We start from the raw sequence: 22,954 nt of genomic DNA on the forward strand, positions 1-22,954 counted from the left end.
CTGGAGTTTTAAAAGTACGGTTCCCAACAGCAAGCGAGGCTCTTTCTGGCATCAGCACCTGTTTGCTGTTCTTGGTTTCCAAACCTTTTTTAGCATTTTTGAATTGTTAGGTTTTGTGACGTGGTTTTGTTATAAATTGTATATTTTTTAAATAGTATTAAATCTGTAGGGGTGAACTGCCATTTTCTTTGGACCGTTTTCACATTAGGGAGTTAGGGTTAGCGACTGTCTTTTGGTTTGTTTATTTCTATCAGGCTAGCTAGCACTTTCTGTGGGAAATGGCTTATTTTGTTTATTATGTTGGCCTTGGTTCGCCCTGAGTTGTAGTGTCATGTTTTGTTTGACACTTTCTTTCGTTTAAAATAAATATCATTCTGTTGGAACATCTCGATCCTGGATTATGGTTTGGAGACCGGAGAGGGAACATCCTAATTGATCTTTGTATGTTGCACCCTGACCCCCTAGACAGGGGCGTAACAGACCAGTACAGTTATAGTACTTTGTACTTTGCCACATTTATCTTCTTCTTAGCAAGTGTTGTGCATTCTGCTTCTCCAGCGTTTTTAGGAGCTGTTGATGATGTCAAAAGCAGCTTACGGCCACACCGCTCTCTAAGCTCCCGATCTCGTCCGATCTCGGCAGCCAAATAGAGCCGGGCCTGGTTAGTACTTCGTTGGAAGACCGCCTGGGAATACCAATGCTTGGGTTTACGGGCAGCACAAGCTGGTGTTACTGCCTATTTATTCATAGAAATTGTTCTATATTTTCATCAAATTTTGTTCTTTCATTGCTATTTTGCTACTTTATTGGTTTGCCAACCATTGTGCTTCATTACTAGTAGACCATGTTACGGTCCTGGCCATATGTGTTGTTTTTATTTTGTTGTTCTTATAGGTGCCCTGCCTGATTGGCCGGATTGGGGGGCAGTATAGGAAGCTGATTGGTCCATCCTTCACTTCCTGGAGTTTTAAAAGTACGGTTCCCAACAGCTAGCGAGGCTCTTTCTTGCATCAGCACCTGTTTGCTGTTCTTGGTTTCCAAACCTTATTTAGCATTTTTGAATTGTTAGGTTTTGTGCCGTGGTTTTGTTTATAAATTGTATATTTTGTAAATAGTATTAAATCTGTAGGGGTGAACTGCCATTTTCTTTGGACCGTTTTCATATTAGGGAGTTAGGGTTAGCGACTGTCTTTTGGTTTGTTTATTTCTATCAGGCTAGCTAGCACTTTCTGTGGGAAATGTCTTATTTTGTTTATTATGTTGGCCTTGGTTCGCCCTGAGTTGTAGTGTCATGTTTTGTTTGACACTTTCTTTCGTTTAAAATAAATATCATTCTGTTGGAACATCTCAATCCTGGATTTTGGTTTGAGGATCGGAGAGGGAACATGCAAATTTATCTTTGTATGTTTCACCCTGACCCCCTAGACAGGGGCCTAACAGACCAGTACAGTTATAGTACTTTGTACTTTGCCACATTTATCTTCTTCTTAGCAAGTGTCATGCATTCTGCTTCTCTAGCGTTTTTAAGAGCTGTTGATGATGTCAAATGCAGCTTACGGCCACACCGCTCTCTAAGCGCCCGATCTCGTCCGATCTCGGCAGCCAAATAGAGCCGGGCCTGGTTAGTACTTGGTAGGAAGACCGCCTGGGAATACCAGGTGCTGTAAGCTTTTTTGCTTGGGTTTACGGGCAGCACAAGCTGGTGTTACTGCCTATTTATTCATAGAAATTGTTCCATATTTTCATCAAATTTTGTTCTTTCATTGCTTTTTTGCTACTTTATTGGTTTGTCAACCATCGTGCTTCATTACTAGTAGACCATGTTACGGTCCTGGCCATGTGTGTTTTTTTTTATTGTCTTGTTCTTATAGGTGCCGTGCCTGATTGGCCGGATTGGGGGGCAGTACAGGAAGCTGATTGGTCCATCCTACACTTCCTGGAGTTTTAAAAGTACGGTTCCCAACAGCTAGCGAGGCTCTTTCTGGCATCAGCACCTGTTTGCTGTTCTTGGTTTCCAAACCTTATTTAGCATTTTTGAATTGTTAGGTTTTGTGCCGTGGTTTTGTTTATAAATTGTATATTTTGTAAATAGTATTAAATCTGTAGGGGTGGACTGCCATTTTCTTTTGATTGTTTTTTCTTGTTTTCACATTAGGGAGGTAGGGTTAGCGACTATCTTTTGGTTTGTTTATTTCTATCAGGCTAGCTAGCACTTTCTGTGGGAAATGGCTTATTTTGTTTATTATGTTGGCCTTGGTTCGCCCTGAGTTGTAGTGTCATGTTTTGTTTGACACTTTCTTTCGTTTAAAATAAATATAATTCTGTTGGAACATCTCAATCCTGGATTTTGGTTTGAGGATTGGAGAGGGAACATGCAAATTTATCTTTGTATGTTTCACCCTGACCCCCTAGACAGGGGCGTAACAGACCAGTACAGTTATAGTACTTTGTACTTTGCCACATTTATCTTCTTCTTAGCAAGTGTCATGCATTCTGCTTCTCTAGCGTTTTTAAGAGCTGTTGATGATGTCAAATGCAGCTTACGGCCACACCGCTCTCTAAGCGCCCGATCTCGTCCGATCTCGGCAGCCAAACAGAGCCGGGCCTGGTTAGTACTTGGTAGGAAGACCGCCTGGGAATACCAGGTGCTGTAAGCTTTTTTGCTTGGGTTTACGGGCAGCACAAGCTGGTGTTACTGCCTATTTATTCATAGAAATTGTTCTATATTTTCATCAAATTTTGTTCTTTCATTGCTGTTTTGCTACTTTATTGGTTTGCCAACCATCGTGCTTCATTACTAGTAGACCATGTTACGGTCCTGGCCATATGTGTTGTTTTTATTTTGTTGTTCTTATAGGTGCCCTGCCTGATTGGCCGGATTGGGGGGCAGTACAGGAAGCTGATTGGTCCATCCTTCACTTCCTGGAGTTTTAAAAGTACGGTTCCCAACAGCTAGCGAGGCTCTTTCTTGCATCAGCACCTGTTTGCTGTTCTTGGTTTCCAAACCTTATTTAGCATTTTTGAATTGTTAGGTTTTGTGCCGTGGTTTTGTTTATAAATTGTATATTTTGTAAATAGTATTAAATCTGTAGGGGTGAACTGCCATTTTCTTTGGACCGTTTTCACATTAGGGAGTTAGGGTTAGCGACTGTCTTTTGGTTTGTTTATTTCTATCAGGCTAGCTTGCACTTTCTGTGGGAAATGGCTTATTTTGTTTATTATGTTGGCCTTGGTTCGCCCTGAGTTGTAGTGTCATGTTTTGTTTGACACTTTCTTTCGTTTAAAATAAATATCATTCTGTTGGAACATCTCGATCCTGGATTATGGTTTGGAGACCGGAGAGGGAACATCCTAATTTATCTTTGTATGTTGCACCCTGACCCCCTAGACAGGGGCGTAACAGACCAGTACAGTTATAGTACTTTGTACTTTGCCACATTTATCTTCTTCTTAGCAAGTGTTGTGCATTCTGCTTCTCCAGCGTTTTTAGGAGCTGTTGATGATGTCAAAAGCAGCTTACGGCCACACCACTCTCTAAGCTCCCGATCTCGTCCGATCTCGGCAGCCAAATAGAGCCGGGCCTGGTTAGTACTTGGTAGGAAGACCGCCTGGGAATACCACGTGCTGTAAGCTTCTTTGCTTGGGTTTACGGGCAGCACAAGCTGGTGTTACTGCCTATTTATTCATAGAAATTGTTCTATATTTTCATCAAATTTTGTTCTTTCATTGCTGTTTTGCTACTTTATTGGTTTGCCAACCATCGTGCTTCATTACTAGTAGACCATGTTACGGTCCTGGCCATATGTGTTGTTTTTATTTTGTTGTTCTTATAGGTGCCCTGCCTGATTGGCCGGATTGGGGGGCAGTATAGGAAGCTGATTGGTCCATCCTTCACTTCCTGGAGTTTTAAAAGTACGGTTCCCAACAGCTAGCGAGGCTCTTTCTTGCATCAGCACCTGTTTGCTGTTCTTGGTTTCCAAACCTTATTTAGCATTTTTGAATTGTTAGGTTTTGTGCCGTGGTTTTGTTTATAAATTGTATATTTTGTAAATAGTATTAAATCTGTAGGGGTGAACTGCCATTTTCTTTGGACTGTTTTCACATTAGGGAGTTAGGGTTAGCGACTGTCTTTTGGTTTGTTTATTTCTATCAGGCTAGCTAACACTTTCTGTGGGAAATGGCTTATTTTGTTTATTATGTTGGCCTTGGTTCGCCCTGAGTTGTAGTGTCATGTTTTGTTTGACACTTTCTTTCGTTTAAAATAAATATCATTCTGTTGGAACATCTCGATCCTGGATTTTGGTTTGGGGATCGGAGAGGGAACATGCTAATTTATCTTTGTATGTTGCACCCTGACCCCCTAGACAGGGGCGTAACAGACCAGTACAGTTATAGTACTTTGTACTTTGCCACATTTATCTTCTTCTTAGCAAGTGTCATGCATTCTGCTTCTCTAGCGTTTTTAAGAGCTGTTGATGATGTCAAATGCAGCTTACGGCCACACCGCTCTCTAAGCGCCCGATCTCGTCCGATCTCGGCAGCCAAATAGAGCCGGGCCTGGTTAGTACTTGGTAGGAAGACCGCCTGGGAATACCAGGTGCTGTAAGCTTTTTTGCTTGGGTTTACGGGCAGCACAAGCTGGTGTTACTGCCTATTTATTCATAGAAATTGTTCCATATTTTCATCAAATTTTGTTCTTTCATTGCTTTTTTGCTACTTTATTGGTTTGTCAACCATCGTGCTTCATTACTAGTAGACCATGTTACGGTCCTGGCCATGTGTGTTTTTTTTTATTGTCTTGTTCTTATAGGTGCCGTGCCTGATTGGCCGGATTGGGGGGCAGTACAGGAAGCTGATTGGTCCATCCTACACTTCCTGGAGTTTTAAAAGTACGGTTCCCAACAGCTAGCGAGGCTCTTTCTGGCATCAGCACCTGTTTGCTGTTCTTGGTTTCCAAACCTTATTTAGCATTTTTGAATTGTTAGGTTTTGTGCCGTGGTTTTGTTTATAAATTGTATATTTTGTAAATAGTATTAAATCTGTAGGGGTGGACTGCCATTTTCTTTTGATTGTTTTTTCTTGTTTTCACATTAGGGAGGTAGGGTTAGCGACTATCTTTTGGTTTGTTTATTTCTATCAGGCTAGCTAGCACTTTCTGTGGGAAATGGCTTATTTTGTTTATTATGTTGGCCTTGGTTCGCCCTGAGTTGTAGTGTCATGTTTTGTTTGACACTTTCTTTCGTTTAAAATAAATATCATTCTGTTGGAACATCTCAATCCTGGATTTTGGTTTGAGGATTGGAGAGGGAACATGCAAATTTATCTTTGTATGTTTCACCCTGACCCCCTAGACAGGGGCGTAACAGACCAGTACAGTTATAGTACTTTGTACTTTGCCACATTTATCTTCTTCTTAGCAAGTGTCATGCATTCTGCTTCTCTAGCGTTTTTAAGAGCTGTTGATGATGTCAAATGCAGCTTACGGCCACACCGCTCTCTAAGCGCCCGATCTCGTCCGATCTCGGCAGCCAAACAGAGCCGGGCCTGGTTAGTACTTGGTAGGAAGACCGCCTGGGAATACCAGGTGCTGTAAGCTTTTTTGCTTGGGTTTACGGGCAGCACAAGCTGGTGTTACTGCCTATTTATTCATAGAAATTGTTCTATATTTTCATCAAATTTTGTTCTTTCATTGCTGTTTTGCTACTTTATTGGTTTGCCAACCATCGTGCTTCATTACTAGTAGACCATGTTACGGTCCTGGCCATATGTGTTGTTTTTATTTTGTTGTTCTTATAGGTGCCCTGCCTGATTGGCCGGATTGGGGGGCAGTACAGGAAGCTGATTGGTCCATCCTTCACTTCCTGGAGTTTTAAAAGTACGGTTCCCAACAGCTAGCGAGGCTCTTTCTTGCATCAGCACCTGTTTGCTGTTCTTGGTTTCCAAACCTTATTTAGCATTTTTGAATTGTTAGGTTTTGTGCCGTGGTTTTGTTTATAAATTGTATATTTTGTAAATAGTATTAAATCTGTAGGGGTGAACTGCCATTTTCTTTGGACCGTTTTCACATTAGGGAGTTAGGGTTAGCGACTGTCTTTTGGTTTGTTTATTTCTATCAGGCTAGCTAGCACTTTCTGTGGGAAATGGCTTATTTTGTTTATTATGTTGGCCTTGGTTCGCCCTGAGTTGTAGTGTCATGTTTTGTTTGACACTTTCTTTCGTTTAAAATAAATATCATTCTGTTGGAACATCTCGATCCTGGATTATGGTTTGGAGACCGGAGAGGGAACATCCTAATTTATCTTTGTATGTTGCACCCTGACCCCCTAGACAGGGGCGTAACAGACCAGTACAGTTATAGTACTTTGTACTTTGCCACATTTATCTTCTTCTTAGCAAGTGTTGTGCATTCTGCTTCTCCAGCGTTTTTAGGAGCTGTTGATGATGTCAAAAGCAGCTTACGGCCACACCACTCTCTAAGCTCCCGATCTCGTCCGATCTCGGCAGCCAAATAGAGCCGGGCCTGGTTAGTACTTGGTAGGAAGACCGCCTGGGAATACCAGGTGCTGTAAGCTTTTTTGCTTGGGTTTATGGGCAGCACAAGCTGGTGTTACTGCCTATTTATTCATAGAAATTGTTCTATATTTTCATCAAATTTTGTTCTTTCATTGCTGTTTTGCTACTTTATTGGTTTGCCAACCATCGTGCTTCATTACTAGTAGACCATGTTACGGTCCTGGCCATATGTGTTGTTTTTATTTTCTTGTTCTTATAGGTGCCCTGCCTGATTGGCCGGATTGGGGGGCAGTACAGGAAGCTGATTGGTCCATCCTACACTTCCTGGAGTTTTAAAAGTACGGTTCCCAACAGCTAGCGAGGCTCTTTCTGGCATCAGCACCTGTTTGCTGTTCTTGGTTTCCAAACCTTATTTAGCATTTTTGAATTGTTTGGTTTTGTACCGTGGTTTTGTTTATAAATTGTATATTTTGTAAATAGTATTAAATCTGTAGGGGTGAACTACCATTTTCTTTGGACTGTTTTCACATTTGGGAGTTAGGGTTAGCGACTGTCTTTTGGTTTGTTTATTTCTATCAGGCTAGCTAGCACTTTCTGTGGGAAATGGCTTATTTTGTTTATTATGTTGGCCTTGGTTCGCCCTGAGTTGTAGTGTCATGTTTTGTTTGACATTTTCTTTCGTTTAAAATAAATATCATTCTGTTGGAACATCTCGATCCTGGATTATGGTTTGGAGACCGGAGAGGGAACATCCTAATTTATCTTTGTATGTTGCACCCTGACCCCCTAGACAGGGGCGTAACAGACCAGTACAGTTATAGTACTTTGTACTTTGCCACATTTATCTTCTTCTTAGCAAGTGTTGTGCATTCTGCTTCTCCAGCGTTTTTAGGAGCTGTTGATGATGTCAAAAGCAGCTTACGGCCACACCACTCTCTAAGCTCCCGATCTCGTCCGATCTCGGCAGCCAAATAGAGCCGGGCCTGGTTAGTACTTGGTAGGAAGACCGCCTGGGAATACCACGTGCTGTAAGCTTCTTTGCTTGGGTTTACGGGCAGCACAAGCTGGTGTTACTGCCTATTTATTCATAGAAATTGTTCTATATTTTCATCAAATTTTGTTCTTTCATTGCTGTTTTGCTACTTTATTGGTTTGCCAACCATCGTGCTTCATTACTAGTAGACCATGTTACAGTCCTGGCCATATGTGTTGTTTTTATTTTCTTGTTCTTATAGGTGCCCTGCCTGATTGGCCGGATTGGGGGGCAGTACAGGAAGCTGATTGGTCCATCCTACACTTCCTGGAGTTTTAAAAGTACGGTTCCCAACAGCTAGCGAGGCTCTTTCTGGCATCAGCACCTGTTTGCTGTTCTTGGTTTCCAAACCTTATTTAGCATTTTTGAATTGTTAGGTTTTGTGCCGTGGTTTTGTTTATAAATTGTATATTTTGTAAATAGTATTAAATCTGTAGGGGTGAACTGCCATTTTCTTTGGACTGTTTTCACATTAGGGAGTTAGGGTTAGCGACTGTCTTTTGGTTTGTTTATTTCTATCAGGCTAGCTAACACTTTCTGTGGGAAATGGCTTATTTTGTTTAATTATGTTGGCCTTGGTTCGCCCTGAGTTGTAGTGTCATGTTTTGTTTGACACTTTCTTTCGTTTAAAATAAATATCATTCTGTTGGAACATCTCGATCCTGGATTTTGGTTTGGGGATCGGAGAGGGAACATGCTAATTTATCTTTGTATGTTGCACCCTGACCCCCTAGACAGGGGCGTAACAGACCAGTACAGTTATAGTACTTTGTACTTTGCCACATTTATCTTCTTCTTAGCAAGTGTCATGCATTGTGCTTCTCTAGCGTTTTTAAGAGCTGTTGATGATGTGAAATGCAGCTTACGGCCACACCGCTCTCTAAGCGCCCGATCTCGTCCGATCTCGGCAGCCAAATAGAGCCGGGCCTGGTTAGTACTTGGTAGGAAGACCGCCTGGGAATACCAGGTGCTGTAAGCTTTTTTGCTTGGGTTTACGGGCAGCACAAGCTGGTGTTACTGCCTATTTATTCATAGAAATTGTTCCATATTTTCATCAAATTTTGTTCTTTCATTGCTGTTTTGCTACTTTATTGGTTTGTCAACCATCGTGCTTCATTACTAGTAGACCATGTTACGGTCCTGGCCATATGTGTTGTTTTTATTTTCTTGTTCTTATAGGTGCCGTGCCTGATTGGCCGGATTGGGGGGCAGTACAGGAAGCTGATTGGTCCATCCTACACTTCCTGGAGTTTTAAAAGTACGGTTCCCAACAGCTAGCGAGGCTCTTTCTGGCATCAGCACCTGTTTGCTGTTCTTGGTTTCCAAACCTTATTTAGCATTTTTGAATTGTTAGGTTTTGTGCCGTGGTTTTGTTTATAAATTGTATATTTTGTAAATAGTATTAAATCTGTAGGGGTGGACTGCCATTTTCTTTTGATTGTTTTTTCTTGTTTTCACATTAGGGAGTTAGGGTTAGCGACTATCTTTTGGTTTGTTTATTTCTATCAGGCTAGCTAGCACTTTCTGTGGGAAATGGCTTATTTTGTTTATTATGTTGGCCTTGGTTCGCCCTGAGTTGTAGTGTCATGTTTTGTTTGACACTTTCTTTCGTTTAAAATAAATATCATTCTGTTGGAACATCTCAATCCTGGATTTTGGTTTGAGGATCGGAAAAGGAAACATGCAAATTTATCTTTGTATGTTGCACCCTGACCCCCTAGACTGGGGCGTAACAGACCAGTACAGTTATAGTACTTTGTACTTTGCCACATTTATCTTCTTCTTAGCAAGTGTCATGCATTCTGCTTCTCTAGCGTTTTTAAGAGCTGTTGATGATGTCAAATGCAGCTTACGGCCACACCGCTCTCTAAGCGCCCGATCTCGTCCGATCTCGGCAGCCAAATAGAGCCGGGCCTGGTTAGTACTTGGTAGGAAGACCGCCTGGGAATCCCAGGTGCTGTAAGCTTTTTTGCTTGGGTTTACGGGCAGCACAAGCTGGTGTTACTGCCTATTTATTCATAGAAATTGTTCTATATTTTCATCAAATTTTGTTCTTTCATTGCTGTTTTGCTACTTTATTGGTTTGCCAACCATCGTGCTTCATTACTAGTAGACCATGTTACGGTCCTGGCCATATGTGTTGTTTATTTTTCTTATTCTTATAGGTGCCCTGCCTGATTGGCCGGATTGAGGGGCAGTACAGGAAGCTTATTGGTCCATCCTACACTTCCTGGAGTTTTAAAAGTACGGTTCCCAACAGCTAGCGAGGCTCTTTCTGGCATCAGCACCTGTTTGCTGTTCTTGGTTTCCAAACCTTATTTAGCATTTTTGAATTGTTAGGTTTTGTGCCGTGGTTTTGTTTATAAATTGTATATTTTGTAAATAGTATTAAATCTGTAGGGGTGAACTGCCATTTTCTTTGGACTGTTTTCACATTAGGGAGTTAGGGTTAGCGACTGTCTTTTGGTTTGTTTATTTCTATCAGGCTAGCTAACACTTTCTGTGGGAAATGGCTTATTTTGTTTAATTATGTTGGCCTTGGTTCGCCCTGAGTTGTAGTGTCATGTTTTGTTTGACACTTTCTTTCGTTTAAAATAAATATCATTCTGTTGGAACATCTCAATCCTGGATTTTGGTTTGAGGATCGGAAAAGGAAACATGCAAATTTATCTTTGTATGTTTCACCCTGACCCCCTAGACTGGGGCGTAACAGACCAGTACAGTTATAGTACTTTGTACTTTGCCACATTTATCTTCTTCTTAGCAAGTGTCATGCATTCTGCTTCTCTAGCGTTTTTAAGAGCTGTTGATGATGTCAAATGCAGCTTACGGCCACACCGCTCTCTAAGCGCCCGATCTCGTCCGATCTCGGCAGCCAAATAGAGCCGGGCCTGGTTAGTACTTGGTAGGAAGACCGCCTGGGAATACCAGGTGCTGTAAGCTTTTTTGCTTGGGTTTACGGGCAGCACAAGCTGGTGTTACTGCCTATTTATTCATAGAAATTGTTCTATATTTTCATCAAATTTTGTTCTTTCATTGCTGTTTTGCTACTTTATTGGTTTGCCAACCATCGTGCTTCATTACTAGTAGACCATGTTACGGTCCTGGCCATATGTGTTGTTTTTATTTTCTTATTCTTATAGGTGCCCTGCCTGATTGGCCGGATTGAGGGGCAGTACAGGAAGCTTATTGGTCCATCCTACACTTCCTGGAGTTTTAAAAGTACGGTTCCCAACAGCTAGCGAGGCTCTTTCTGGCATCAGCACCTGTTTGCTGTTCTTGGTTTCCAAACCTTATTTAGCATTTTTGAATTGTTAGGTTTTGTGCCGTGGTTTTGTTTATAAATTGTATATTTTGTAAATAGTATTAAATCTGTAGGGGTGGACTGCCATTTTCTTTTGATTGTTTTTTCTTGTTTTCACATTAGGGAGTTAGGGTTAGCGACTATCTTTTGGTTTGTTTATTTCTATCAGGCTAGCTAGCACTTTCTGTGGGAAATGGCTTATTTTGTTTATTATGTTGGCCTTGGTTCGCCCTGAGTTGTAGTGTCATGTTTTGTTTGACACTTTCTTTCGTTTAAAATAAATATCATTCTGTTGGAACATCTCGATCCTGGATTATGGTTTGGAGACCGGAGAGGGAACATCCTAATTTATCTTTGTATGTTGCACCCTGACCCCCTAGACAGGGGCGTAACAGACCAGTACAGTTATAGTACTTTGTACTTTGCCACATTTATCTTCTTCTTAGCAAGTGTTGTGCATTCTGCTTCTCCAGCGTTTTTAGGAGCTGTTGATGATGTCAAAAGCAGCTTTCGGCCACACCACTCTCTAAGCTCCTGATCTCGTCCGATCTCGGCAGCCAAATAGAGCCGGGCCTGGTTAGTACTTGGTAGGAAGACCGCCTGGGAATACCACGTGCTGTAAGCTTCTTTGCTTGGGTTTACGGGCAGCACAAGCTGGTGTTACTGCCTATTTATTCATAGAAATTGTTCTATATTTTCATCAAATTTTGTTCTTTCATTGCTGTTTTGCTACTTTATTGGTTTGCCAACCATCGTGCTTCATTACTAGTAGACCATGTTACAGTCCTGGCCATATGTGTTGTTTTTATTTTCTTGTTCTTATAGGTGCCCTGCCTGATTGGCCGGATTGGGGGGCAGTACAGGAAGCTGATTGGTCCATCCTACACTTCCTGGAGTTTTAAAAGTACGGTTCCCAACAGCTAGCGAGGCTCTTTCTGGCATCAGCACCTGTTTGCTGTTCTTGGTTTCCAAACCTTATTTAGCATTTTTGAATTGTTAGGTTTTGTGCCGTGGTTTTGTTTATAAATTGTATATTTTGTAAATAGTATTAAATCTGTAGGGGTGAACTGCCATTTTCTTTGGACTGTTTTCACATTAGGGAGTTAGGGTTAGCGACTGTCTTTTGGTTTGTTTATTTCTATCAGGCTAGCTAACACTTTCTGTGGGAAATGGCTTATTTTGTTTATTATGTTGGCCTTGGTTCGCCCTGAGTTGTAGTGTCATGTTTTGTTTGACACTTTCTTTCGTTTAAAATAAATATCATTCTGTTGGAACATCTCGATCCTGGATTTTGGTTTGGGGATCGGAGAGGGAACATGCTAATTTATCTTTGTATGTTGCACCCTGACCCCCTAGACAGGGGCGTAACAGACCAGTACAGTTATAGTACTTTGTACTTTGCCACATTTATCTTCTTCTTAGCAAGTGTCATGCATTCTGCTTCTCAAGCGTTTTAAAGAGCTGTTGATGATGTCAAATGCAGCTTACGGCCACACCGCTCTCTAAGCGCCCGATCTCGTCCGATCTCGGCAGCCAAATAGAGCCGGGCCTGGTTAGTACTTGGTAGGAAGACCGCCTGGGAATACCAGGTGCTGTAAGCTTTTTTGCTTAGGTTTACGGGCAGCACAAGCTGGTGTTACTGCCTATTTATTCATAGAAATTGTTCCATATTTTCATCAAATTTTGTTCTTTCATTGCTGTTTTGCTACTTTATTGGTTTGTCAACCATCGTGCTTCATTACTAGTAGACCATGTTACGGTCCTGGCCATATGTGTTGTTTTTATTTTCTTGTTCTTATAGGTGCCGTGCCTGATTGGCCGGATTGGGGGGCAGTACAGGAAGCTGATTGGTCCATCCTACACTTCCTGGAGTTTTAAAAGTACGGTTCCCAACAGCTAGCGAGGCTCTTTCTGGCATCAGCACCTGTTTGCTGTTCTTGGTTTCCAAACCTTATTTAGCATTTTTGAATTGTTAGGTTTTGTGCCGTGGTTTTGTTTATAAATTGTATATTTTGTAAATAGTATTAAATCTGTAGGGGTGAACTGCCATTTTCTTTGGACCGTTTTCACATTAAGGAGTTAGGGTTAGCGACTGTCTTTTGGTTTGTTTATTTCTATCAGGCTAGCTAGCACTTTCTGTAGGAAATGGCTTATTTTGTTTATTATGTTGGCCTTGGTTCGCCCTGAGTTGTAGTGTCATGTTTTGTTTGACACTTTCTTTCGTTTAAAATAAATATCATTCTGTTGGAACATCTCAATCCTGGATTTTGGTTTGAGGATCGGAAAAGGAAACATGCAAATTTATCTTTGTATGTTTCACCCTGACCCCCTAGACTGGGGCGTAACAGACCAGTACAGTTATAGTACTTTGTACTTTGCCACATTTATGTTCTTCTTAGCAAGTGTCATGCATTTTGCTTCTCTAGCGTTTTTAAGAGCTGTTGACGATGTCAAATGCAGCTTACGGCCACACCGCTCTCTAAGCGCCCGATCTCGTCCGATCTCGGCAGCCAAATAGAGCCGGGCCTGGTTAGTACTTGGTAGGAAGACCGCCTGGGAATACCAGGTGCTGTAAGCTTTTTTGCTTGGGTTTACGGGCAGCACAAGCTGGTGTTAGTGCCTATTTATTCATAGAAATTGTTCTATATTTTCATCAAATTTTGTTCTTTCATTGCTGTTTTGCTACTTTATTGGTTTGCCAACCATCGTGCTTCATTACTAGTAGACCATGTTACGGTCCTGGCCATATGTGTTGTTTTTATTTTCTTATTCTTATAGGTGCCCTGCCTGATTGGCCGGATTGAGGGGCAGTACAGGAAGCTTATTGGTCCATCCTACACTTCCTGGAGTTTTAAAAGTACGGTTCCCAACAGCTAGCGAGGCTCTTTCTGGCATCAGCACTTGTTTGCTGTTCTTGGTTTCCAAACCTTATTTAGCATTTTTGAATTGTTAGGTTTTGTGCCGTGGTTTTGTTTATAAATTGTATATTTTGTAAATAGTATTAAATCTGTAGGGGTGAACTGCCATTTTCTTTGGACTGTTTTCACATTAGGGAGTTAGGGTTAGCGACTGTCTTTTGGTTTGTTTATTTCTATCAGGCTAGCTAGCACTTTCTGTGGGAAATGGCTTATTTTGTTTATTATGTTGGCCTTGGTTCGCCCTCAGTTGTAGTGTCATGTTTTGTTTGACACTTTCTTTCGCTTAAAATAAATATCATTCTGTTGGAACATCTCGATCCTGGATTATGGTTTGGAGACCGGAGAGGGAACATCCTAATTTATCTTTGTATGTTGCACCCTGACCCCCTAGACAGGGGCGTAACAGACCAGTACAGTTATAGTACTTTGTACTTTGCCACATTTATCTTCTTCTTAGCAAGTGTTGTGCATTCTGCTTCTCCAGCGTTTTTAGGAGCTGTTGATGATGTCAAAAGCAGCTTACGGCCACACCGCTCTCTAAGCTCCCGATCTCGTCCGATCTCGGCAGCCAAATAGAGCCGGGCCTGGTTAGTACTTGGTAGGAAGACCGCCTGGGAATACCACGTGCTGTAAGCTTCTTTGCTTGGGTTTACGGGCAGCACAAGCTGGTGTTACTGCCTATTTATTCATAGAAATTGTTCTATATTTTCATCAAATTTTGTTCTTTCATTGCTGTTTTGCTACTTTATTGGTTTGCCAACCATCGTGCTTCATTACTAGTAGACCATGTTACGGTCCTGGCCATATGTGTTGTTTTTATTTTGTTGTTCTTATAGGTGCCCTGCCTGATTGGCCGGATTGGGGGGCAGTATAGGAAGCTGATTGGTCCATCCTTCACTTCCTGGAGTTTTAAAAGTACGGTTCCGAACAGCTAGCGAGGCTCTTTCTTGCATCAGCACCTGTTTGCTGTTCTTGGTTTCCAAACCTTATTTAGCATTTTTGAATTGTTAGGTTTTGTGCCGTGGTTTTGTTTATAAATTGTATATTTTGTAAATAGTATTAAATCTGTAGGGGTGAACTGCCATTTTCTTTGGACTGTTTTCACATTAGGGAGTTAGGGTTAGCGACTGTCTTTTGGTTTGTTTATTTCTATCAGGCTAGCTAGCACTTTCTGTGGGAAATGGCTTATTTTGTTTATTATGTTGGCCTTGGTTCGCCCTGAGTTGTAGTGTCATGTTTTGTTTGACACTTTCTTTCGTTTAAAATAAATATCATTCTGTTGGAACATCTCGATCCTGGATTTTGGTTTGGGGATCGGAGAGGGAACATGTTAATTTATCTTTGTATGTTGCACCCTGACCCCCTAGACAGGGGCGTAACAGACCAGTACAGTTATAGTACTTTGTACTTTGCCACATTTATCTTCTTCTTAGCAAGTGTCATGCATTCTGCTTCTCCAGCGTTTTTAAGAGCTGTTGATGATGTCAAATGCAGCTTACGGCCACACCGCTCTCTAAGCGCCCGATGTCGTCCGATCTCGGCAGCTAAACAGAGCCGGGCCTGGTTAGTACTTGGTAGGAAGACCGCCTGGGAATACCAGGTGCTGTAAGCTTTTTTGCTTGGGTTTACGGGCAGCACAAGCTGGTGTTACTGCCTATTTATTCATAGAAATTGTTCTATATTTTCATCAAATTTTGTTCTTTCATTGCTGTTTTGCTACTTTATTGGTTTGTCAACCATCGTGCTTCATTACTAGTAGACCATGTTACGGTCCTGGCCATATGTGTTGTTTTTATTTTGTTGTTCTTATAGGTGCCCTGCCTGATTGGCCGGATTTGGGGGAAGTACAGGAAGCTGATTGGTCCATCCTACACTTCCTGGAGTTTTAAAAGTACGGTTCCCAACAGCTAGCGAGGCTCTTTCTGGCAGCAGCACCTGTTTGCTGTTCTTGGTTTCCAAACCTTATTTAGCATTTTTGAATTGTTAGGTTTTGTGCCGTGGTTTTGTTTATAAATTGTATATTTTGTAAATAGTATTAAATCTGTAGGGGTGAACTGCCATTTTCTTTGGACTGTTTTCACATTAGGGAGTTAGGGTTAGCGACTGTCTTTTGGTTTGTTTATTTCTATCAGGCTAGCTAGCACTTTCTGTGGGAAATGGCTTATTTTGTTTATTATGTTAGCCTTGGTTCGCCCTGAGTTGTAGTGTCATGTTTTGTTTGACACTTTCTTTCGTTTAAAATAAATATCATTCTGTTGGAACATCTCGATCCTGGATTTTGGTTTGGGGATCGGAGAGGGAACATGTTAATTTATCTTTGTATGTTGCACCCTGACCCCCTAGACAGGGGCGTAACAGACCAGTACAGTTATAGTACTTTGTACTTTGCCACATTTATCTTCTTCTTAGCAAGTGTCATGCATTCTGCTTCTCCAGCGTTTTTAAGAGCTGTTGATGATGTCAAATGCAGCTTACGGCCACACCGCTCTCTAAGCGCCCGATGTCGTCCGATCTCGGCAGCTAAACAGAGCCGGGCCTGGTTAGTACTTGGTAGGAAGACCGCCTGGGAATACCAGGTGCTGTAAGCTTTTTTGCTTGGGTTTACGGGCAGCACAAGCTGGTGTTACTGCCTATTTATTCATAGAAATTGTTCTATATTTTCATCAAATTTTGTTCTTTCATTGCTGTTTTGCTACTTTATTGGTTTGTCAACCATCGTGCTTCATTACTAGTAGACCATGTTACGGTCCTGGCCATATGTGTTGTTTTTATTTTGTTGTTCTTATAGGTGCCCTGCCTGATTAGCCGGATTTGGGGGAAGTACAGGAAGCTGATTGGTCCATCCTACACTTCCTGGAGTTTTAAAAGTACGGTTCCCAACAGCTAGCGAGGCTCTTTCTGGCAGCAGCACCTGTTTGCTGTTCTTGGTTTCCAAACCTTATTTAGCATTTTTGAATTGTTAGGTTTTGTGCCGTGGTTTTGTTTATAAATTGTATATTTTGTAAATAGTATTAAATCTGTAGGGGTGGACTGCCATTTTCTTTTGATTGTTTTCTCTTGTTTTCACATTAGGGAGTTAGGGTTAGCGACTGTCTTTTGGTTTGTTTATTTCTATCAGGCTAGCTAGCACTTTCTGTGGGAAATGGCTTATTTTGTTTATTATGTTGGCCTTGGTTCGCCCTGAGTTGTAGTGTCATGTTTTGTTTGACACTTTCTTTCGTTTAAAATAAATATCATTCTGTTGGAACATCTCGATCCTGGATTTTGGTTTGGGGATCGGAGAGGGAACATGCTAATTTATCTTTGTATGTTGCACACTGAGCCCCTAGACAGGGGCGTAACAGACCAGTACAGTTATAGTACTTTGTACTTTGCCACATTTATCTTCTTCTTAGCAAGTGTCATGCATTCTGCTTCTCAAGCGTTTTAAAGAGCTGTTGATGATGTCAAATGCAGCTTACGGCCACACCGCTCTCTAAGCGCCCGATCTCGTCCGATCTCGGCAGCCAAATAGAGCCGGGCCTGGTTAGTACTTGGTAGGAAGACCGCCTGGGAATACCAGGTGCTGTAAGCTTTTTTGCTTGGGTTTACGGGCAGCACAAGCTGGTGTTACTGCCTATTTATTCATAGAAATTGTTCTATATTTTCATCAAATTTTGTTCTTTCATTGCTGTTTTGCTACTTTATTGGTTTGCCAACCATCGTGCTTCATTACTAGTAGACCATGCTACGGTCCTGGCCATATGTGTTGTTTTTATTTTGTTGTTCTTATAGGTGCCCTGCCTGATTGGCCGGATTGGGGGGCAGTACAGGAAGCTGATTGGTCCATCCTACACTTCCTGGAGTTTTAAAAGTACGGTTCCCAACAGCTAGCGAGGCTCTTTCTGGCATCAGCACCTGTTTGCTGTTCTTGGTTTCCAAACCTTATTTAGCATTTTTGAATTGTTAGGTTTTGTGCCGTGGTTTTGTTTATAAATTGTATATTTTGTAAATAGTATTAAATCTGTAGGGGTGAACTACCATTTTCTTTGGACTGTTTTCACATTTGGGAGTTAGGGTTAGCGACTGTCTTTTGGTTTGTTTATTTCTATCAGGCTAGCTAACACTTTCTGTGGGAAATGGCTTATTTTGTTTATTATGTTGGCCTTGGTTCGCCCTGAGTTGTAGTGTCATGTTTTGTTTGACACTTTCTTTCGTTTAAAATAAATATCATTCTGTTGGAACATCTCGATCCTGGATTTTGGTTTGGGGATCGGAGAGGGAACATGCTAATTTATCTTTGTATGTTGCACCCTGACCCCCTAGACAGGGGCGTAACAGACCAGTACAGTTATAGTACTTTGTACTTTGCCACATTTATCTTCTTCTTAGCAAGTGTCATGCATTCTGCTTCTCCAGCGTTTTTAAGAGCTGTTGATGATGTCAAATGCAGCTTACGGCCACACCGCTCTCTAAGCGCCCGATGTCGTCCGATCTCGGCAGCTAAACAGAGCCGGGCCTGGTTAGTACTTGGTAGGAAGACCGCCTGGGAATACCAGGTGCTGTAAGCTTTTTTGCTTGGGTTTACGGGCAGCACAAGCTGGTGTTACTGCCTATTTATTCATAGAAATTGTTCTATATTTTCATCAAATTTTGTTCTTTCATTGCTGTTTTGCTACTTTATTGGTTTGTCAACCATCGTGCTTCATTACTAGTAGACCATGTTACGGTCCTGGCCATATGTGTTGTTTTTATTTTCTTGTTCTTATAGGTGCCCTGCCTGATTGGCCGGATTTGGGGGAAGTACAGGAAGCTGATTGGTCCATCCTACACTTCCTGGAGTTTTAAAAGTACGGTTCCCAACAGCTAGCGAGGCTCTTTCTGGCAGCAGCACCTGTTTGCTGTTCTTGGTTTCCAAACCTTATTTAGCATTTTTGAATTGTTAGGTTTTGTGCCGTGGTTTTGTTTATAAATTGTATATTTTGTAAATAGTATTAAATCTGTAGGGGTGAACTGCCATTTTCTTTTGATTGTTTTCTCTTGTTTTCACATTAGGGAGTTAGGGTTAGCGACTGTCTTTTGGTTTGTTTATTTCTATCAGGCTAGCTAGCACTTTCTGTGGGAAATGGCTTATTTTGTTTATTATGTTGGCCTTGGTTCGCCCTGAGTTGTAGTGTCATGTTTTGTTTGACACTTTCTTTCGTTTAAAATAAATATCATTCTGTTGGAACATCTCGATCCTGGATTTTGGTTTGGGGATCGGAGAGGGAACATGCTAATTTATCTTTGTATGTTGCACCCTGAGCCCCTAGACAGGGGCGTAACAGACCAGTACAGTTATAGTACTTTGTACTTTGCCACATTTATCTTCTTCTTAGCAAGTGTCATGCATTCTGCTTCTCAAGCGTTTTAAAGAGCTGTTGATGATGTCAAATGCAGCTTACGGCCACACCGCTCTCTAAGCGCCCGATCTCGTCCGATCTCGGCAGCCAAATAGAGCTGGGCCTGGTTAGTACTTGGTAGGAAGACCGCCTGGGAATACCAGGTGCTGTAAGCTTTTTTGCTTGGGTTTACGGGCAGCACAAGCTGGTGTTACTGCCTATTTATTCATAGAAATTGTTCTATATTTTCATCAAATTTTGTTCTTTCATTGCTGTTTTGCTACTTTATTGGTTTGCCAACCATCGTGCTTCATTACTAGTAGACCATGCTACGGTCCTGGCCATATGTGTTGTTTTTATTTTGTTGTTCTTATAGGTGCCCTGCCTGATTGGCCGGATTGGGGGGCAGTACAGGAAGCTGATTGGTCCATCCTACACTTCCTGGAGTTTTAAAAGTACGGTTCCCAACAGCTAGCGAGGCTCTTTCTGGCATCAGCACCTGTTTGCTGTTCTTGGTTTCCAAACCTTATTTAGCATTTTTGAATTGTTAGGTTTTGTGCCGTGGTTTTGTTTATAAATTGTATATTTTGTAAATAGTATTAAATCTGTAGGGGTGAACTGCCATTTTCTTTGGACTGTTTTCACATTAGGGAGTTAGGGTTAGCGACTGTCTTTTGGTTTGTTTATTTCTATCAGGCTAGCTAGCACTTTCTGTGGGAAATGGCTTATTTTGTTTGTTATGTTGGCCTTGGTTCGCCCTGAGTTGTAGTGTCATGTTTTGTTTGACACTTTCTTTCGTTTAAAATAAATATCATTCTGTTGGAACATCTCGATCCTGGATTTTGGTTTGGGGATCGGAGAGGGAACATGCTAATTTATCTTTGTATGTTGCACCCTGACCCCCTAGACAGGGGCGTAACAGACCAGTACAGTTATAGTAATTTGTACTTTGCCACATTTATCTTCTTCTTAGCAAGTGTCATGCATTCTGCTTCTCCAGCGTTTTTAAGAGCTGTTGATGATGTCAAATGCAGCTTACGGCCACACCGCTCTCTAAGCGCCCGATGTCGTCCGATCTCGGCAGCTAAACAGAGCCGGGCCTGGTTAGTACTTGGTAGGAAGACCGCCTGGGAATACCAGGTGCTGTAAGCTTTTTTGCTTGGGTTTACGGGCAGCACAAGCTGGTGTTACTGCCTATTTATTCATAGAAATTGTTCTATATTTTCATCAAATTTTGTTCTTTCATTGCTGTTTTGCTACTTTATTGGTTTGTCAACCATCGTGCTTCATTACTAGTAGACCATGTTACGGTCCTGGCCATATGTGTTGTTTTTATTTTGTTGTTCTTATAGGTGCCCTGCCTGATTGGCCGGATTTGGGGGAAGTACAGGAAGCTGATTGGTCCATCCTACACTTCCTGGAGTTTTAAAAGTACGGTTCCCAACAGCTAGCGAGGCTCTTTCTGGCAGCAGCACCTGTTTGCTGTTCTTGGTTTCCAAACCTTATTTAGCATTTTTGAATTGTTAGGTTTTGTGCCGTGGTTTTGTTTATAAATTGTATATTTTGTAAATAGTATTAAATCTGTAGGGGTGAACTGCCATTTTCTTTGGACTGTTTTCACATTAGGGAGTTAGGGTTAGCGACTGTCTTTTGGTTTGTTTATTTCTATCAGGCTAGCTAGCACTTTCTGTGGGAAATGGCTTATTTTGTTTATTATGTTGGCCTTGGTTCGCCCTGAGTTGTAGTGTCATGTTTTGTTTGACACTTTCTTTCGTTTAAAATAAATATCATTCTGTTGGAACATCTCGATCCTGGATTTTGGTTTGGGGATCGGAGAGGGAACATGCTAATTTATCTTTGTATGTTGCACCCTGAGCCCCTAGACAGGGGCGTAACAGACCAGTACAGTTATAGTACTTTGTACTTTGCCACATTTATCTTCTTCTTAGCAAGTGTCATGCATTCTGCTTCTCCAGCGTTTTTAAGAGCTGTTGATGATGTCAAATGCAGCTTACGGCCACACCGCTCTCTGAGCGCCCGATCTCGTCCGATCTCGGCAGCCAAATAGGGCAGGGCGTGGTTAGTACTTGGTAGGAAGACCGCCTGGGAATACCACGTGCTGTAAGCTTTTTTGCTTGGGTTTACGGGCAGCACAAGCTGGTGTTACTGCCTATTTATTCATAGAAATTGTTCTATATTTTCATCAAATTTTGTTCTTTCATTGCTGTTTTGCTACTTTATTGGTTTTCCAACCATCGTGCTTCATTACTAGTAGACCATGTTACGGTCCTGGCCATATGTGTTGTTTTTATTTTCTTGTTCTTATAGGTGCCCTGCCTGATTGGTCGGATTGGGGGGCAGTACAGGAAGCTGATTGGTACATCCTACACTTCCTGGAGTTTTAAAAGTTTGGTTCTCAACAGCTAGCGAGGCTCTTTCTGGCATCAGCACCTGTTTGCTGTTCTTGGTTTCCAAACCTTATTTAGCATTTTTGAATTGTTAGGTTTTGTGCCGTGGTTTTGTTTATAAATTGTATATTTTGTAAAAAGTATTAAATCTGTAGGGGTGAACTGCCATTTTCTTTGGACTGTTTTCACATTAGGGAGTTAGGGTTAGCGACTGTCTTTTGGTTTGTTTATTTCTATCAGGCTAGCTAGCACTTTCTGTGGGAAATGGCTTATTTTGTTTGTTATGTTGGCCTTGGTTCGCCCTGAGTTGTAGTGTCATGTTTTGTTTGACACTTTCTTTCGTTTAAAATAAATATCATTCTGTTGGAACATCTCGATCCTGGATTTTGGTTTGGGGATCGGAGAGGGAACATGCTAATTTATCTTTGTATGTTGCACCCTGACCCCCTAGACAGGGGCGTAACAGACCAGTACAGTTATAGTAATTTGTACTTTGCCACATTTATCTTCTTCTTAGCAAGTGTCATGCATTCTGCTTCTCCAGCGTTTTTAAGAGCTGTTGATGATGTCAAATGCAGCTTACGGCCACACCGCTCTCTAAGCGCCCGATGTCGTCCGATCTCGGCAGCTAAACAGAGCCGGGCCTGGTTAGTACTTGGTAGGAAGACCGCCTGGGAATACCAGGTGCTGTAAGCTTTTTTGCTTGGGTTTACGGGCAGCACAAGCTGGTGTTACTGCCTATTTATTCATAGAAATTGTTCTATATTTTCATCAAATTTTGTTCTTTCATTGCTGTTTTGCTACTTTATTGGTTTGTCAACCATCGTGCTTCATTACTAGTAGACCATGTTACGGTCCTGGCCATATGTGTTGTTTTTATTTTGTTGTTCTTATAGGTGCCCTGCCTGATTGGCCGGATTTGGGGGAAGTACAGGAAGCTGATTGGTCCATCCTACACTTCCTGGAGTTTTAAAAGTACGGTTCCCAACAGCTAGCGAGGCTCTTTCTGGCAGCAGCACCTGTTTGCTGTTCTTGGTTTCCAAACCTTATTTAGCATTTTTGAATTGTTAGGTTTTGTGCCGTGGTTTTGTTTATAAATTGTATATTTTGTAAATAGTATTAAATCTGTAGGGGTGGACTGCCATTTTCTTTTGATTGTTTTCTCTTGTTTTCACATTAGGGAGTTAGGGTTAGCGACTGTCTTTTGGTTTGTTTATTTCTATCAGGCTAGCTAGCACTTTCTGTGGGAAATGGCTTATTTTGTTTGTTATGTTGGCCTTGGTTCGCCCTGAGTTGTAGTGTCATGTTTTGTTTGACACTTTCTTTCGTTTAAAATAAATATCATTCTGTTGGAACATCTCGATCCTGGATTTTGGTTTGGGGATCGGAGAGGGAACATGCTAATTTATCTTTGTATG

The 22,954-nt window shown here is 41.6% G+C and overlaps 22 pseudogenes; all 22 read left to right on the forward strand.

The window, feature by feature from the left end:
- Positions 1–1,551: 1,551 nt before the first annotated feature.
- Positions 1,552–1,670, forward strand: LOC137114946 (5S ribosomal RNA; annotated as a pseudogene).
- Positions 1,671–2,538: 868 nt separating this feature from the next.
- Positions 2,539–2,657, forward strand: LOC137114911 (5S ribosomal RNA; annotated as a pseudogene).
- An 857-nt stretch (positions 2,658–3,514) lies between these two features.
- Positions 3,515–3,633, forward strand: LOC137114624 (5S ribosomal RNA; annotated as a pseudogene).
- Positions 3,634–4,490: 857 nt separating this feature from the next.
- On the forward strand, positions 4,491–4,609 carry LOC137114957 (5S ribosomal RNA; annotated as a pseudogene).
- An 868-nt stretch (positions 4,610–5,477) lies between these two features.
- On the forward strand, positions 5,478–5,596 carry LOC137114922 (5S ribosomal RNA; annotated as a pseudogene).
- Positions 5,597–6,453: 857 nt separating this feature from the next.
- Positions 6,454–6,572, forward strand: LOC137114934 (5S ribosomal RNA; annotated as a pseudogene).
- An 857-nt stretch (positions 6,573–7,429) lies between these two features.
- LOC137114627 (5S ribosomal RNA) lies at positions 7,430–7,548 on the forward strand (annotated as a pseudogene).
- Positions 7,549–8,406: 858 nt separating this feature from the next.
- Positions 8,407–8,525, forward strand: LOC137114968 (5S ribosomal RNA; annotated as a pseudogene).
- An 868-nt stretch (positions 8,526–9,393) lies between these two features.
- On the forward strand, positions 9,394–9,512 carry LOC137115196 (5S ribosomal RNA; annotated as a pseudogene).
- Positions 9,513–10,370: 858 nt separating this feature from the next.
- Positions 10,371–10,489, forward strand: LOC137114980 (5S ribosomal RNA; annotated as a pseudogene).
- Positions 10,490–11,356: 867 nt separating this feature from the next.
- LOC137114715 (5S ribosomal RNA) lies at positions 11,357–11,475 on the forward strand (annotated as a pseudogene).
- Positions 11,476–12,332: 857 nt separating this feature from the next.
- LOC137114991 (5S ribosomal RNA) lies at positions 12,333–12,451 on the forward strand (annotated as a pseudogene).
- Positions 12,452–13,309: 858 nt separating this feature from the next.
- LOC137115002 (5S ribosomal RNA) lies at positions 13,310–13,428 on the forward strand (annotated as a pseudogene).
- An 857-nt stretch (positions 13,429–14,285) lies between these two features.
- On the forward strand, positions 14,286–14,404 carry LOC137114661 (5S ribosomal RNA; annotated as a pseudogene).
- An 857-nt stretch (positions 14,405–15,261) lies between these two features.
- LOC137114581 (5S ribosomal RNA) lies at positions 15,262–15,380 on the forward strand (annotated as a pseudogene).
- An 857-nt stretch (positions 15,381–16,237) lies between these two features.
- LOC137114582 (5S ribosomal RNA) lies at positions 16,238–16,356 on the forward strand (annotated as a pseudogene).
- An 867-nt stretch (positions 16,357–17,223) lies between these two features.
- Positions 17,224–17,342, forward strand: LOC137115015 (5S ribosomal RNA; annotated as a pseudogene).
- Positions 17,343–18,199: 857 nt separating this feature from the next.
- On the forward strand, positions 18,200–18,318 carry LOC137114584 (5S ribosomal RNA; annotated as a pseudogene).
- An 867-nt stretch (positions 18,319–19,185) lies between these two features.
- LOC137114738 (5S ribosomal RNA) lies at positions 19,186–19,304 on the forward strand (annotated as a pseudogene).
- Positions 19,305–20,161: 857 nt separating this feature from the next.
- On the forward strand, positions 20,162–20,280 carry LOC137114585 (5S ribosomal RNA; annotated as a pseudogene).
- An 857-nt stretch (positions 20,281–21,137) lies between these two features.
- Positions 21,138–21,256, forward strand: LOC137115261 (5S ribosomal RNA; annotated as a pseudogene).
- Positions 21,257–22,113: 857 nt separating this feature from the next.
- LOC137114586 (5S ribosomal RNA) lies at positions 22,114–22,232 on the forward strand (annotated as a pseudogene).
- The last annotated feature ends 722 nt before the right edge of the window (positions 22,233–22,954 follow it).

This window comes from Channa argus, unplaced genomic scaffold (genome assembly GCF_033026475.1).
Source record: "Channa argus isolate prfri unplaced genomic scaffold, Channa argus male v1.0 Contig020, whole genome shotgun sequence".
NCBI classification, from domain to species: Eukaryota; Metazoa; Chordata; class Actinopteri; order Anabantiformes; family Channidae; genus Channa; species Channa argus.